This window comes from Gallus gallus, chromosome 33 (assembly GCF_016699485.2).
Source record: "Gallus gallus isolate bGalGal1 chromosome 33, bGalGal1.mat.broiler.GRCg7b, whole genome shotgun sequence".
In the NCBI taxonomy this organism is placed as follows: domain Eukaryota; kingdom Metazoa; phylum Chordata; class Aves; order Galliformes; family Phasianidae; genus Gallus; species Gallus gallus.
In genome coordinates, this window is record NC_052564.1 from 2,951,181 (window position 1) to 2,963,039 (window position 11,859).

Genomic DNA, 11,859 nt, shown 5'->3' on the forward strand with positions numbered 1-11,859 from the left:
TAGATTTGCCGAGGGATTTAATGATCATCAGAGGGGGTCATTGATCATCAGGGTCTTCATCGGTCATCAGAGGCTGTCATTGGTCATTAGAGGGCAGCACTGGTCATCAGAAGATGTCCAAGGGCATTGGCGGTGTGGAGAAGCCTTGTCCCTGCAAGGTTTGTCCCCAGGGACTTAGGGCAGGAGAAGGATGGGCAGCAGCCAAGAGACCCAGGGCAGGACGTGGGTCCCCTGGGAACAGCAGCCACATCCCCTGTCCCAGCTGCATGGTGACCCTGGGCCATCCATAGGGCACCCTGAACATGCCCCATTCAAATCCCCTCCTCAGCACAGCCCCATAGAGCGCAAGGGAAGGTCTGGAGGTGACAGTGCCCAGGCCTCCCTGTTGGAACAGGCCAGGGACAGTCCCCTCCATACCATCCATTCCCAGCCCCTGATGCCTGGTCCTCAGGGCTCCGGAGACACCCAGGGTGCCCCAGGTGCCCTTGTGGGGTTGCAGGTGTCCCCGTGCTGCTCACCTAGACATGCAGATCCAGGGCCACACGTCTCACACGCAGGAGATTCTCCTCTGCACTGGTGAGATCGACCTGGGGCGAAAGGGGGTGTTAGGGACACACCGAGAGTAATGGGACAGTGGGACATGCTGGGGGCAGTGCAACACACAGGGACACCCTGAAGGTGCAGGGACCCATTGTGGGCACTAGAACACTGTGGTCCTGTAGTCTGCTCAGCCCCAACTACTCCCTGTTGCCTCCTTCCCCTGCCCATTGACCACCCGAAGTAGGAGGGAGCCCGACAGATGCCTTGGAGCCCCAGGGGTGTCCCCAAGTCCCAGGGGAACAGAGAGGACAGCAACACATCCCAGCCCCGTCCTTGCCCCAGGGTCACCCCTCAACTCACAAGAGGAAGAAATTCAACAGCATCAGACGGCAATGCCTAGGGAAGAAGAGCCATAGGGCAGCCATGAGGAACTGCAGAACTGGGTGTCCCCATCCGAGCCCCCTGGTTGGCCCTGGGTCTGCCCCCACCCCCATGGCTGCCAAGGTCTGTGTGCGCCTCTGCCCATGGAGGAGCTCAGGGCTGGGGATGGACACAGGGACAGGGCAGGAGCTTGGGGGACCCAGAGGGGGGGGAATAGGGCTGACAAGAGACTGGAGATGTCAGATAGAGAGGAACTGGGATCTCAAAGAGATGAGAATGGGGGAAAATGGAACAGAGGGGATCGGGGACCTAAAGAGATGGGAATTGGGTTGCCAATTCCCATCTCTTTAGCTTTGGAAATCTAAGGATTTCCAAAGGAGAAAGGAGATTTGTTTGTTCCAAAAGGATGGGATACAAGGACCCAAGGAGAGGGCATTTGGAGCTCCCAAACGTGGCCATTTGGGGACCCAAAGAGACGGGGAGTAGGGTGCAAATGGAAGAGATTTGGATGTGCCCAGGCAGGGGCAGACCCCACCCATCCCTGCGGAGCTCCCTGCTGGGCCACCCTTGGGCACAATCAGCATGGCTGCCCGGGCACTCACCTGAAGAAGATCCTCATCAGTCTGCTCTTGCACAAGTGGCTATGGGGTGAGGAAGAGAGGGAGTGAGAGAGAGCCTGGCATCAGGGACCCCCATGGCCAAACACCTCCAGCCCCAGCCCACATCCCCCATGGATGCTTCACCTGAGCTTCCACTGTGTGGCACAGGGCAGCGAGGAGCATCACGAGGCTAAGCGCAGCCGCCTTCATCTTCCTCTGTGCTCTGGGAGCTGGGTGAGGCTGCAGGAGGCATGGGCTGCATTTATCCTCCCAGAGCCTCTCCCGCTCCCCAGATGCCCCTGGCCTTGGCAGGCTCCCCTGGCATGGACTGAGCCTGGCATACAGCCACCCTCTGCCCTGGCCCCGGTGCTCAGGAGGGAGCAGGGATCAGAGGAAGAACACTGAGTGCTGGGATCCTGATGGCAGTGAGCCCAAAGCCAAGTCCCAGCACACAGCACAGCCTGGCCTTTCTGTCTCCTAGGACCACCCAGAGATGGCACTGTCCCCATAACAAGGCTATGTCCAAGGACTCATCCCCGAGTTCTCTTGAGTCCCGTGAGGCAGCAAGGTGTGGGGCTGATCCTTTGGGGAAGTGGGGACACAGCACGTGGGGACACTGGGAGGTGAGAGGGCAATTGGGACATGGGCAGTGAGGAAATGATGGAGCTATTTGGAAATCAGGGGGACACGGGGACATGGGGATGTGAAGATACGCGGACATCATGGGGATATGGGGACATCATGGGGACATGAGAATATCATGGCAATATGGGGACATCATGGAAATATGAGGAAATGGGGACCTGCAGCCAGATGGGAACTGGTTGGTGACAGGGACCTGGAAGGCCATAGGTGGGGCCGTCAAGGCCAGGCTGGATGTGGCTCTGGGCAGCCTGGTCTGGTGGTTGGTGACCCTGCACAGAGCAGGGGGATTGAAGCTCGATGATCATTGTGGTCCTTTTCAACCCAGGCCATTCCGTGTTTCTATGTGGGCAGTGAGGACAGGTGGGTGACAGAGACACATGACGTAGGGAGGCTGGCAGTGTCCACTCAGTGCCTTTGTCTTCATTCCGGAGGTCAGGAGTGAATCACAGACCTTGGCTATGGCAGGCAGGTTTCCTCCTCCTTTACTGCTGCCAAGCCCAATGACCACAACTTTTAGAATCACGGAATCTCAGAATCATGGAATACCTGAACCACGGAGTGACAGACTCATAGAATCAACGAGTCATGGAATCACAGAACCACAGTGTTGCAGTACCATAGAATTACAGAATCATGGAGCAGCTGGGGAGGGACCAGACTCCTATGGTCACATCAGGAGCTGTGTCATGTATTTTCTGCTCTCTTTAAATAGCCAACATCTGAAGTCCCCATGTTACAACCAGAAATCTGCCTCACGTGGCTGAGATGGCAGCATTGCCGCCTCTGTCCATGAGGACAGTTTGTCATTGGGGCACACAGGCAGGAAATCCAAGGCTGGGGGTGAACGTTGGCTGAAGGTTCCTGAATAGGTTCTGAAGTTGCTGGGCTGTGTGCCTGAGCTTCAGCAGAACAAAGGGGTCCTTCGGGTTTTGTTCCCATGACGATGACCTCCTGTCAAGGCTTCAAAGAAAGTGAGCCTTGTTTTATCTGGATGACAGGAAAGAAATAGCAGAGCACTGATAAATGGCTTAGAACTGCAAACAACTTCTTCAAGGAACTGTGAGATGCCGATTTGAAGTGCTCCGTCTGACAGAACAGCCAGCTGGTCACAGCTTCACGGGGCATTTCCCACAAAGAACAGAGCTGTTGTGGGGCATCTCTGAAAAGAGCACTTGAATGTTTGCTTTGGGAACTGGCCAGAGAGCAGTCAGCTGGAAGAGCTCCCTTTGGGCTGATTCTGCTCTGCACAGTATTTGTCAGAGCTTATCAGTGCTGCCTTATTCACTGTATTTGAATGCAACGTGGCATTATTCCTGCTCTGCAGTGCTTTTGAAAAGAACCAACAAATTGTCCATGCTGCCATCACTGAGGAATCTTGACTGAGGAGAGGTGCAGACTGCCCTTGAAATAAACCCAAAGCAGGTGGATGAACACTTGGTAGCAATTTCCCATCAAAGGTTCTCTTCGGGAAAAGCCATCAGCTGCTTTGCAGCCATCTAAAAAGAAATGTTCAGGCTTTTGTAACAGCAGAATACTGAACAAGTGAAATGCCTTGAGGTCTGAGGTCTCGGGGTGCTCAGCCAGCAGCCTCCCCTGCAGCCATCTCCCCATCATGGCATTGTTTAGGTTAGAAATGACCTCTCCGATCGTCCAACTGTTAACTCAGTGCCGTCAAGTCCACCGCTAAGCCCATATCTGTGCCACGTCAGAGTATCTGTGCTGTGTCACCCTGCTGGGCCCTGAGCTTGTGCTGCTGGGGAGCAGTGCAGGGACTTCCATGGCACGATATGGCCTTGGTTGGGCTTGATGACCTCAGAGGTCGTCTCCAACCTGGATGATACTGGGATTCGAGGACGTTCAGATTCTAGCATGATACTGGGATTCTAGGATTCTACTTTTCCAGGGTTCTACGTTCCTAGAAGTCTCTGTTTCTAGGATTCTGGGATTCTAGAGTTGTAGGAGTGTAGAAATCCAAGCACGGAACACTCTTGTTTTGTAGGACTCTGGGTGTTTGCTTTGCTTTGCTTTGCTTTGTAGGCTGGTAGGATTAGAGCGCTCTTTGATTGCTGGATTTCAATGGGTCGCTGCGCCCTCTGGTGGCTGCCTTTATATCTGCGGGGTGCAAAGTAGCATGGAATTCGATTGCAACCATTGGTAAGAGGTGAGCAGAGCCGCTGTCTTGCTGCTAGAGCTGAAAGGGATGATTGGAATGGACGTTCCCATTTCCTTCGGTTGTCTGTACCAGCTCTTACTCTGTGCGTCAGGACATCAGCATCTGTGCTACTTAACATCCCGTTCCCAACAAGCCAGCTGCTCATTCCAAAAAGGTGGAAAACTGAAGTTGCAATATTTAGGTCTACTTTGCCTTTTGGCATTGCAGTGCTTGCTGTGTCTCATGGCAGTGCATGGACCCGAGGGTCTTGTGCTTTGACCGTGTGATTGTTAATTTAAACAGAAGCCCTATTCACCTCTGCCATTGTTGCCAAAGGCAAATCGCAGCAGTGGGTTCCACCAGAGTAAAGTTATACCAGCGGTCCCACCTTGCAGTGGCACAATACTTCATCATTCCGAGGCCTGAGATGCCACTGGACACTCTGATTCGGGTGACGTGTCCATGTGTAGAATCACTGATCGTTCCACTCCTCACCTGAATTTCTTCTCCAGGTATTCTCCTCAGGAAGGGAAGCCATCTTTCTCTGTCTCAGTCCTACGCCTGTCTGGAATGCACTTTGGCTCCATGCATAACCACAGTAGCCCAGTTTAAACAATTCTTGGTGGAGCATAATCCCATCCTTCTGGTGTATCCAACATTAGCTTGTGCCCATGGCCATTCTGGGTCCTTCTGGCCACAAATCAAAGGGCTTTGTATTATGGCCATGGTAAACCATAGTACCATTAATTCATCCTACTGGGTCATCCTAAAACCTATGTTCATCTGTCCATGTGTGGGTCTTTCAGGATTCCTGTGGGCACAAAAGGAAGGAAAATATACTTAGTCCCATTTGACATGAAGGGTTAAATCCATTGGTGCTAATCCACTGAAACCTTCCTAGACAGTTTTTTTCTTCCCAGGCATAAGGATTTGGGGGGGAGCTGGGGGGGGGGAGGAGATTCTCTTGGGGGGTTTCAAACTGAGGCATTTTCACCAGTGTAGGTTATCTGGTGTAAAATCCCATAGGATCTTCTCCTGGCTTGGTATGAACTTGCATGGCGGTTGTATTAGCAGATACACAACTGGCTTGCATACTGGAGCAGCCATCCCCGCTTCATCTATTACTTAACTGTTAGACGGTATGATGCAGTTTCAAATGCCACACAGATTCCAAAGTTTTTGCAAAAAGGTAACCAATTATTGGTGCTTTCAGTGATGCCCTCAGCCTGAGAATATTAGGGAGTGTTGAATACCCACCAAACCCCTTCTGATTTGGACCAGTCTTAGAATCACAGTATCCTTAGAGTTGGAAAGGACCCTTAAAGGCCATTGAGTCCAACAACCCTGCAATGAACAGGGGTATCCACAGCTCAAGCAGGTTGCTCAGAGCCTGGTTCAGCCTGGCCTTGAGTGTCTCCATGGATGGGGCATTCACCACATCCCTGGCAACCTGTTCCAGTGTCTCACCACCCTCACTGTCAAAGACTTTTCCTTATATTCAAATCCCCTCTCTAAGTTGGAAACCACTTTCCTTCCTCCTGTGACCACAGACCCTTCTAAAGAACCTGTCCCCTTCTTTCCTGTAGCTCCTCTTTATGTACTGAAAGGTCGCTTATCAGCTCACCTTGTAGCCTTCTCTTCTCCATGCTGCGCAGCGGCAGCTGAGAATTTGCTCTATCAAATTTTGTTATTGTGCTCTTTGTGTCTGTTGCAGTTTCCATGGAAATACATAGGAAACATTCCTTTTGGAAAGACTGTGTGGCCCAGGACAATTTCCATTCACTAAATGTGGCCCAGGCAAGACAAAAGGCTGGACACCCATGGGCTAAGGATTGGAGTGGGCAAGAGAGGAAAGGTTTTGCTGGGGGTCTGGAGTTCTCTTAATTTGGGCTTCATGAGAAGCTCTGAGGTTCAGCATTCTTGTTGTGGATTCCTGTCAGGGTGAGGAATTCACTTAGAGGTACAAATGAGGCTTAAAGTCTGTGGGTTTTGCAGTCTGAGTGAGTCAAAGCAACACCAACATTGCCTGAACCCCTCTTTCCTCTTCAGGATCTTCATTTTTTGCTGGCAAAACTCCTCTGCCCTCCCCTCAATCTCCCATCTCTGTTCTCCAGGCTTCTCCTGACTGCCTCATGTCAGTCATCACATTAAAGACAGCTTTCTACCTATCAGCCTATGCTCCAGAATGGCTCCTGTAGGTCTTGGCTAATTTTTATCAGAAGTTTGTGCATGATTCCTCTACCATAGACCATCCTGGAGGCAGCAGCCAGCTCTGCGTACAAAAAGGAAAAAGCCCAGAAGGAAGATTGGAAACTTCTGAAATGAGAACCCACATCCAAGACCTTTTCCTATGCAGGGTCTCACAGGGACTGAGGAAGAGGGGATCTGACAACCAACGTGCAAAGCAGGTGCTGCTGCTGGCCTGCCAGAGGCACTGACAGATGTGAGCCTGAAAGCACAGACCCCAGCCAGGAGCCAAGGGATGGCCCGTCAGCTATTGCAGGCTGAGGTCACCGCACAGTTTGACTAACAGCCATATGCTTCCTGCTGGACTGTGGATTTCTGAGAGCAACTGACCCAGGCAGCTCCAGAAATGTCTCACAAGATGGACGACAGACAAAGTCATTGCATGCCCTTAGTTTTGATGTGGTTCACAGAGGGCCTGGTTCGTCATGTGCAGGGTGTCTGCGTTACACTGCTAAGGAACAAGATGAATACAAATTCAAAGGCATAATGAACTTTCAGTGAAAAACATTAGAATACATAAAACACAGAATAAAACATTTAATAAATTCCATTTAACCAATGAAAACACAAAACAAAAAGAGACAGTTTGATATTGCTAAAACCTGAATTACAGATGACATACAGAAAAATATGAGCAGTTCATTGCTTTTGAAACACATTTGTTCATCAGTTCTGACAGAGCAACCTTGAGCTCCTTGTTTCTCATGCTGTAAATAAGAGGATTCATTACAGGGGGTACCACTGCATACAGAACAGCCACCACCAAATCCACAGGTGGGGAAGAAATGGAATGGGGCTTCAGGTAGGCAAACATGGCAGTGCTGACAAAGAGGGAGAGCACAACCAGGTGAGGGAGGCATGTGGAGAAGCCTTTGTGCCGTCCCTGCTCAGAGGGCATCCTCAGCACGGCCCTGAAGATTTGCACATAGGAGACAACAATGAAAACAAAACATCCAATACCAATAAAGGCACTAGTACTGAGGAGCCCAAGTTCCCTTAGAAATTCTGATCCTGAGCAGGAGAGCTTGAGTATGTGGGGGATTTCACAGAAAAACTGATCCACAGCATTGCCTCGGCACAGAGGCAGTGAAAATATACTGGCAGTGTGCATCAGGGAATAGAGAAGCCCAGTGCCCCAGGCAGCCGCTGCCATGGTGGCACAAGCTCTGCTGCCCAGCAGAGTCCCATAGTGCAGGGGCTTGCAGATGGCAACGTAGCGGTCATAGGACATCACAGTGAGAAGGGAATATTCTGCTGAAAACAAAAAGAAAAAGAAAAAGACCTGTGCAGCACATCCTGCGTAGGAGATGTGCCTGGTGTGCCAGAGGGCATTGGCCATGGCTTTGGGGAGAGTGGTGGAGATGCAGCCCAGGTCGAGGAGGGCGAGGTTGAGGAGGAAGAAGTACATGGGGGTGTGCAGGCGGTGGTCGCAGGCTACGGCTGTGCTGATGAGGCCGTTGCCCAGGAGGGCAGCCAGGTAGATGCCCAGCAAGAGCCAGAAGTGCAGGAGCTGCAGCTGCCGCGTGTCTGCCAACGCCAGGAGGAGGAACTCGCTGATGGAGCTGCTGTTGGGCATCTGCTACTTCTGGGCACCAGGACCTGTCCAAGGAGTACAAAAGTTCAAGTCAGAGATTTCTGTGTGGAAAATGTTCATTCAATCACAATGATGTGAGCTACATTTCATGATGCTGAGTTTGCCTGGAGGGCTTCTGCACTTTTTCTCTCAAGGAAGCAGTCTTGTCCCCATAGATAGAGGGAAATGTGGTAGTTGTGTGAGGGCAACTTTTCTTTACAAAATGTGTCGGATGAAGTAACTTCTAATAGAGAGGTTCTTGTCAGCATCTGTGAGCTCAACGCCAGAAAAATATGGGTCACAAAAAGACATTTTAGTGATAGTTTTTCTGTACTCCCTCCTCTCACTCAGTGTGTCCATGGAGTGTTTGCTGAATTGAGAAATTCTGAGTGCTTCTGCTGCACTCAGTATGACTGCCTATGAGACCCGAGAGGCAAAGGGATTCACAGCTGCTTGGTGCGGAGTAAGTGGAGATGGCTGGGCATGTTTCTAATAGCTCTGAGCTTGACAAGATGGAAGATGGAGAATGATTGCACCCCCATAACACTGTGAAAAGAAATCAGACCCTGATGAGAGCAGAGGAATCTACTGCCCATCACTAAGTAGTCAGCATTTCTCAACGTACTTCAGCAATGCCTCATCACCATACAACATGCAATCAATACCTAATATTCATTTCAACAACCCCACAGCATTTCCTTGCATGTAAAATCTCTCTGCTGTTGACAGCCCCTTTTAGATTTCTGCCTCCAGTCTTTTTCCCATCCCTAAGATAATAAAGGAGACAATCCCTGCCTTGCCTCTCCTCAAACAGAGTGTCCTTGGAAACACTCTGTGGTGCAGCGTAGCTGTGATCCCCCTGCCCCAGGCAGCAGCTGTGGCAGCAGAAGGCCCCTGCCCTGCCCTGCCGGGGGGCTCCTTTCCCCCACACGTCTCCCCGCAGCGCCCTGGGCAGCTCCCTGGGCAGGCTGAGTGCTGAGCCTGGCAGGCGGCAGAGTCCCTGCCCCGGCACACAGCCCCTGGGGCACAGCAGGGACCCTGCTCTGCACCACAGCCCTGGGCACCCGGCTGCACCCCCGGCTGCACAGCCTGCAGCCGTCCTTGGACACGCAGCCCTCAGGGCTGTGCTCTGACAATGAAGCACCAAAGCCCTCAGCTGGTGCAGGTCTTTCTCCACAGTAAAGAAACATGGAGCACCTTCAGCCAGATATCTAATGGGATGTCCCAGAGTTAGTGATCCCTCCAGGAAAAAGAAGATTCATTGCCTGGAGCAAAAGACTTACCTTGTCAAGGATAGTGAGAAATGTACCTTCAGTGAGCTCTCAGCCTGCTATTGTGCCACACAACTTGTAAGCTCTCTTCCTTCTCTCCTCCCCATCTCCGGATGGTCATGGCCCCAGCCCTGCTGTGTGGTGCTCAGGAGCTGCTCCTGGGCACAGCTGTCTCTCAGCAGCGCTGCCCACTTCTATCAGCTCCCTGTGTCTCAGGAGCCCAGCCCAGCTCAGCAGCACAGGAGGTGATTTCCTTCTAACCACAGCTATCCCTGGAGATATCCATGGCCCTCATGAGCTGACAGCTCCTGCAAGGCAGCACAGTCATCACTGCAGAATGTACTTCAAAGTCAGATCCATTAATCAACACGTCCAGAGGATTCCAAACACATGGATGTTCCTAACAAAAGAAGTTTGACTTTGAGAGAAGCAAATGCCAAATCTGGAAACCTCTGCTCATGACCTGTAACAAAAATGACAAACAGACAAAGACAGGGAGGGATGGACTTCCCCTGTTCTGGTCAGTGGTAGAGCTGAGGCAGCGCAGGCATAACATTATTGGATCATACAATGGCTTAGGTTGGAGGGGACTTTAAATAGCACCTAGTTCCAAGCCCCCAGCCATCAGCAGGGCTGCCAACCACCGGATCAGGCTGCCCAGGATCCCATCCATCCTGACCTTGAATGCCTCCATGGATGTGGCACACAAAACTTCTTTGGGCAACCTTTTCCACTTCCTTTGAGTAGAAAATTTCTTCTTAAAAGCTAAACTAAATCTCCCCTCTGTACTTCAAAGCGATTTCCCTTTGTCCTACAACTATCAGACCTTCTCGTCCCAACCCTAAGGTTAAGACGTCATCTGCTGATGGGAACCCCGGGACTGAAATGGGATCAGTTCCCCAGAGTCCATGGGAGCCAGAAGTCCTCTTAGTTGAATTCAGATGTGCACAAAGTTCAGATGTCTGTGTGTGAACCCCTCATCTGAATGGTTGATCTTCATTCAACAGGAACTGCATTGCTCACACAGACACACTCAGTGATGCCCAAGGTGCCTGGGCTGATCCTAGTTGTGTGCTGGTGCTTGTAAAGTGTGGTGGAAAATCTCTGAGATAGACACCTCCTTCCTGAGCATCAGCTGAGGGCCAGAAGGGAGGTATTCTTGGCCATCCTAAATGCCACCACAGCCCTGTGCTTAGGGCACCCAGTTTGCCTTTTGCACCTGTCCCCGGGGAGCATGTCGTGTAATTCTGCTGACCAAAGGGATGAGCTCACAACAGAAGAGCCAGACCTTCCTCTCTGCTCGGTCTGTGTCACACTCTGCCATTCAAGGCGTTACAAAGCTCTGAAACACTTATTTTCTTTCACTGGTGACACCTCAGTATGTTCAAGGCTCACATTTGAATGGCATCAGAGTAAGTCTAGGGTCATGCCAGTTCCCAGTTGACACGAGGTTGGCAAATGTTGTCTCATTGTAAGAAAGGGAAAGAAAGATGGCATGGGCAATTATGGACCTGTCAGTCTCATTCCAGTGCCTGGTAATATCATGGAGAAAATGATGCAGGGATTTACTGAAAAAACCCTGAAGTTTGAATTCTGTCATTGGTCACAGCCAACACAAGCTCATGAGTGGAAGGTCCTGTTTAACTTAATGTCCTTTAATGACAAGGTCACCCATGTAGTTGACCAAAGGAAGCCAGTTGATGTTATCCTTGAGGACTTCTGTAGAGCTTTTGATACTGTTCCTCACAGTATCTGTCTGAACAAAATGTATGCATACGGCATAGACAGAAACATAATGAGTGGATGGGTGGGTCCAAAAGGCTTACAGTAAATGGGGTTCCATCAGGCTGTCGTACGGTCACTAGCAGGGCACCCCAGGGCTCAATTTTAAGGCCACTTCTCTTAAACGTATTTGTGAATGACTTGCATGTAGTGCTAGAAGACGTTTTGAGCAAGTTTGCTGATGATATCAAATTAGAAGGAGTTGTTGTATCCACTGAGGGTGGAGAGGACTTGCAGAGAGATCTGGACAAGATAGAGAACTGGGCAAGCACCAACTGCATGAGGTATAACAAGAACAAGTGCCTGATTCTACACCTGGGAAGGGGGCAACCCTGGACATACACACTGAATGCGGGATGGGAAACTGGAGAGCGGTCCCACTAAAAGGGGTTGCGGGTCCTGGTCAACAGCAAATTGAATGTGAGTCAGCAGTGTGCCCAGGCAGCCATGAAGGCCAACCATCCCCTGGGGTGCATTGAGAATGAGATTGCCAGCTGGGTGAGGGAAGGGATTGTCTCTCTGGGCTCTGCACTGCTGCAGCCTCACCTGGAGCACTGGGTGCACTGCTGGGCACCACAGAACATAAAGGACATAAAACTATCGGAGACAGACAAAGGAGGGCACTAGAACTGGGAGATCTGAAGTTCAAAGTTTCCTTGGGGCTGACTG

The 11,859-nt window shown here is 51.0% G+C and overlaps 1 long non-coding RNA gene across 1 annotated transcript; it reads right to left on the bottom strand.

The window, feature by feature from the left end:
* LOC107049235 lies at positions 1-1,756 on the bottom strand. The gene is made up of 5 exons (XR_001461706.4): positions 1,665-1,756; positions 1,524-1,562; positions 901-936; positions 519-587; positions 1-151 (listed from the first exon to the last, which is right to left on the bottom strand). It is a non-coding gene; the product is annotated as an uncharacterized LOC107049235 (long non-coding RNA).
* Positions 1,757-11,859: the final 10,103 nt, after the last annotated feature.